The following is a 5,656-nucleotide window of genomic DNA, read 5'->3' on the forward strand; positions in this document are numbered from 1 at the left end:
AATAAAGTTTTATATCTCTCCTTATTAGATACTTTTTTGTTTTATTTCTTTTAGAAAAAAAAGAAAAATAAAGACAAATAAAAAGAGAATAAAATACAAATTACATTCAATATACAAACAGGAAATTACCCATATACAGTATCTGGCTTTACTAGATGGAGTATTCAGGATTCATCATACCAGCTGCATACATTATTACTAAATCTATTAGAACTGAAGAGGCTGGTGTACTTACTTTTAAAATTGTGTAACCCCTACATTGAAAGTCCATTTTTGAAGTCCAGGTAGACTGCAAATTTTATTACTTGATAGGTCATTTTCAGAAAGGATTATATAGTTATTCTGGCATGGATTTTTACAAAAAGTACCATATGTTTTGTTTTAGAAGATGCACCGGATTATAAAATGCACACCAAATTTAAAGATAAAAAAGGTAAAAAAAAATGTGGTCTTATTTATAATCCGGTGGTGTCTTACCGGAGAAGGGGAGGCAGCGGTGGTGGAACAGGGTCTCAAGAGGCAGGTGCAGTGCTGGAGTAGGGCAATGCTGCAGGCGCAGTAGGGGCTGTGCTGGCTGCAGTAGGGGCTGTGCTGGCTGCAGTGGGGGCTGTGTTGGCTGCGGTGGGGGCTGTGTTGGCTGCGGTGGGGGCTGTGTTGGCTGCGGTGGGGGCTGTGTTGGCTGCGGTGGGGGCTGTGTTAGCTACAGTGGAGGCTGTGCTGGCTGCAGTGGGGAGCTGTGCTGGCTGCAGTGGGGAGCTGTGCTGGCTGCAGTGGATTCTGTGCTGGCTGCAGTGGATTCTGTGCTGGCTGCAGTGGATTCTGTGCTGGCTGCAGTGGATTCTGTGCTGGCTGCAGTGGAGGCTGTGCTGGCTGCAGTGAGGGCTGTGCTGGCTGCAGTGGAGGCTGTGCTGGCTGCGGTGGGGGCTGTGCTAGCTGCAGTGGGGGCTGTGCTGCCTGTGTGGAGAAGGGTAGTGAGGCAGGTGCCCCAGATGCTGTGTCGGCAGTGCGAGCTTCAAAGAAATGGCACACGGGGTTGGCGCGTGCGCAGATTGACCTCTGGCCTCAATGACAATCCAAGATCTCATCTGTGCACACACCACCTCCGGGAACCATTTTCCATATGCCCGCTGCTAAGAGATCAATGGGCTAGAGATGGTGCATGCACAGATGAGATCTTGAGCCGAGAGCTCCATCTGGGCATGCACTGATTCCGGCACCATTATTTGATGCACGCATCGCCAAAAAAACATCTGGGACACTCACCACACTGCACTGCTCCCCAGCAGCCCAAACAGCAGCCCCCACCACAGCCAGCACAGCCCCCACAGCAGCCAGCACAGCCCGCAACGCAGCGAGCACAGCCACCAGCACAGCCCTCACCTCAGCCAGCACAGCCCCCACAGTAGCCAGCACAGCCCTCACCGCAGCCAGGACAGCCACCAGCACAGCACCCACCGCAGCCAGCACAGCCCCCACCGCAGACAGCAACATAGCCAGCACAGCGCCCATTCTCCACCTTCCAGTAAGCTACATTCACAGTACACAAAAATACACATACAGGTGTGACGCCCTGGACCCCAGGCGTCACAGGTAACAACACTTACAACATCACACACACACACACCCATTCCTTGTGAGGACACACCTGTCACCCGAAAGAGAGACCTGATGCCTCCCTCAGGGCTAGTAGGACACACGAGGTGGGCGGAGTCAGGTGGAAAGGCACGCCCACCGAGGAGACTACTGTCCTGAGGCAGGGGACAGAGAGAGTGGAATTGAGGAAGGAGAGTTGAGAAGAGGTGTAGAGGAAGGAGGTACACATCGACTCTTCTGGCGTCACGAACAGGATTCAGACAGTCCACTCACCCGTGGAAGTGCGCCTTAGAAGTATCCGTCAGCGGCGTCCTGCCAAAAAAGTTGAAGATCCGCCATATTGGGCGCGAAAGTTTCCCGCTCGAGTCGTCTTCCCCGAGCAGTGAAGGCGCAAAAGTGAAGCCCCGCCCCCGGAAGAGATTGCCGGAAGAAAACCAAGGGGGGGCGGGTAAAAAGCTGGCCTCATGTGATCTCGGGGATAAGGAGCAGGGACGCCAGGACCCTGTACCCATCTTGTTCCTGGATCCCGAGCAAGAAGCATGTCCGCCCCGTCCAGCAAGCCCGAGCAGCCTGAAGCGCCCGGAACAATGGCGTGGCTGGAGGCCCAGATGACGCTGCTGTATCGCTGCAACCAAGCGGAAAGGCGCCGCCTGATGGACCGATGGACGGCCGAGGTGGAGGAGCTGGTTACAACCGTGCGGTTGTACGAAGTGGAGGCTATTCTTGAGGAGCGGGTAGGTTACCCACGCCCCTATGTTCCTGAGCTACCGGCCGCTGCGGCTGATGAACCCGGTGTGCCCCAGCCCCTATACGGCCTCCCCTGTTGCCCGCGCCGGCTGCCGCCACCCCTCCGCCCGGCCCGTTGATGTCTTCCCCGGCAGTGGAGGCCGCGGTCCTGGTCCGAGGAGACCGTCTTGCAGAGAAGACCGCCAGCGGAAAAGGAGACGCTGTAGTTCCCGCGTGGGCCGTGGGAGCGGCACCCGCCCAAGACACTGAAGCTGAGGCGGCCTGGGGCCAGTGGCTGCCAAGGACGGCGACGTGGCTGGAAAGAAAGTTGGTGCAGTTCTGTATCCAGGTACAGGTCGAGTCGATGCAGCAGGCTCTGGACTGGAAGCAGGGGATACAAGACCCTTGCAGGATCAGACCTTCCCAGACCCGCCGGCCCGTCAGGAGGCAGGACTCGTTCACGGTGAGACCCATGAATCCCAGATGTCCCAAGTCACTGTGCAAGCCTCGAGTGTAAGGAAGGTGGGCATAGGTGCTCAGCTGCACGTCCGAGCCTCCCTGCCGCATACTCACGATGAAGAGTAAGGCAGCGGATTCCCGTTGTCCAAAAAGTTAACGTCCCCGTTGGGACCTACAGTGTGTTTATGGTAGCCCGTTGGCTGCTGAAGAGCCCGTCCCCGTTGAGACTTGTGTTGACCCCCGTTTTCCCCCTTGTTGCTTGAGTGACTGCTCATGGACATGGCCATGAACTTGCTAGCCACCGAAAAACTATTGGGCTTGTAAATATTGCCCCATCCTGCCCCCTTCTTGGCATGCCTTCCCGTTCCGCTAGCCTCCGGAGAGGCAGATATGAGGAAGGACCCGCAGTAGAGCAGGCTGGGGTCCGGTCACCACCGGGATCGGTGACCATCCTCCGGGGAGCCCTTGGGCAACTACTGGGTGCGCCGCACCATACCCGTTCCCACCTGGGTGATCTAGCTGTGTTCCTGTTTCCGGACTGGGGAAAAGGGGTGCTGCCCATTTCTTAGGGGCAGCATCAAGGCTAGGTTGTTTGGGTGGGAAAGGTGGAAGGACATGAACCCGTTCCCGTTAATAAAGTTATGCAACGTTAAAGTAAAATGCCTCACGTTATGGGAAGACCCTTAGTAATCTTAAGTTGTAGCAATGTTAATATGCTTGTAAATGTTCCCGTTTTTACAGTTAAAAGAAAAAGAAAACGAAAATAAACCAGAGTTGGTCGGGCAGCCCGTGGACGGTCTGCATTAAACGAAGGGGGAATGTGACACCCTGGACCACAGGGGTCACAGGTAACAACACTTACAACATCACACACACACCCCCATTCCTTGTGAGGACACACCCGTCACCCGAAAGGGAGACCTGATGCCTCCCTCAGGGCTAAAAGGACACACCAGGTAGGCGGAGTCAGTTGGAAAGGCACGCCCACTGAGGAGACTACTGTCCTGAGGCAGGGGACAGAGAGAGTGGAGTTGAGAAAGGAGAGTTGAGAGGAGGTGTAGAGGAAGGAGGAAGGGGAAAAGCTGTCAGGGACCCGGGTTGGAGCCTGGGACCCCTGAAACGTCAGGCAGGCAGACTGTGGTGGCCACCTGCAGGAGTACCGGTATAACAACCGGCGGAACCGTAGGGACCGGGCCAGGGTTGGAGCCCGCTGGACCTGAACCGGGGAGTCAACAGCTATCCGGAGCACCAGGTACTCAGACCCCATCCTAGCTTAGAAGTCACTGAGTTTAGGCAAATTCACTGATTGCAATCTGGACCTCACGGGTTCATTCTCACCCAAAGTCCCGAAAGAAGGCAAAAGCCCACCAATACCGGGTGAGAGCCACCGCCAAGAGCCAAACATCTGATGGGCCAGCGCCTGCGGGCAACCAAGGGCTCTTCCGGCAGCTAAACGTCGGGGAGCAGGCTACCACTGCCCAGGCAGGGGAGCCAAAAACAGAGAAACCGAAGGTGCAAGGAAAAGGGACCACCATCAGCCTCACAAGGGACACAAGCAGCCGGCTGCGGGACCCGACCATCCCCGAACTTTGGTTTACCAGTGACTCCGAGTGTGAATTAATAGTGAGTACACCAGTGCTATCCGGACATGGCACCGCACCGCAGCACGGCACCTTGCACCACGACTACGTTGCCCGCACCACCGGGCCCCGGGACACACTGCCCCTACCCACGGAGGGGCTAACATCCAGGCTGTGCCCCCAACACTGTTCCCGGGATCCCCCTTCACTCTCGCCGCAGCGGTGGTGCATCCTGTCACCACAGCCCGTGGGTGGCGTCACGACTCATCCAACGACAACGCGGCCCCCGGCTGCGAACCCCGTCCTACACCACCACCCCACTGCCTCCCCTTAACAGAGCGATGTGGCCCCCGGTCCGGAGGCGCTCGAGCCACCGACAATCCGAGCCCGGACCTCGAGCAGCTCGGCCCGGCAGGGAGCAGCCGAGCCCTTCCAGGGCGGTACACAGGCATATGTACATATACATACTGCATTTGAAGACAAATTCACAAAAATACATAAAAATAGACAAATATAAACACTGTCATATACACTGACATACATAGATACACATCATACATACACACACAGTCTATTAGAGGTATTTCTAATCTGGGGAAGTTGGTAGCAGCCTCACTCACCTCCCCCGCTTGTCTCCTTTATAGTTCCTTCTGGGCATGTGACTGTACAGGGTGCAGGGTTGATGGCCATCGCTTTAAGGCTGCTTTCACACATCCGGTTTTTCCTGTGCGTCACAATCCGGCGCTTTGCAGAAAAAACGCAACCGTTTTTTTTTGCCGTCGGTTGCGGTTTTTTTGCATAGACCTATATTAGTGCCGCATGGGCTTGCGTTCCGTCCGGTTTTTGCCGCATGCGGCAGATTTAGCCGATGCGGTGGCCAGATGGAACGTTGCCTGGCACGCTTTTTTGACCGGAAAAAAAAAACGCATCGCGCCGCATCCGACCAATGCGGCGCGATTTGCAATGCATGCGTCAAAAAACGTATCCGGCCACCGCATGCTGTTTTTTCCACTGCGCATGCTCAGTAGCTTGCCGCAAGCGGCAAAAACTGGACGGGCCGCATGTAAAAATGTATGCAAAGGATGCGGTTTTGTCGCCGCATCCGTTGCATAGGTTTTAGAGGCGGATCGGCCGTCTCTGCTAAAACCGGAGGTGTGAAAGCAGCCTAACAGACGTGGCCGCGACTAGTGCACTGTATGACCGTATGCGCACACAGTAATGCTGCAGAGCTAGCACTGCTCCTTTAATTCTGTTTGTGTGCTGGCCCAGCAGCATTATTGCTAGTAGACAAGACAGCA

Source organism: Anomaloglossus baeobatrachus, chromosome 11, assembly GCF_048569485.1.
Source record: "Anomaloglossus baeobatrachus isolate aAnoBae1 chromosome 11, aAnoBae1.hap1, whole genome shotgun sequence".
In the NCBI taxonomy this organism is placed as follows: Eukaryota; Metazoa; Chordata; class Amphibia; order Anura; family Aromobatidae; genus Anomaloglossus; species Anomaloglossus baeobatrachus.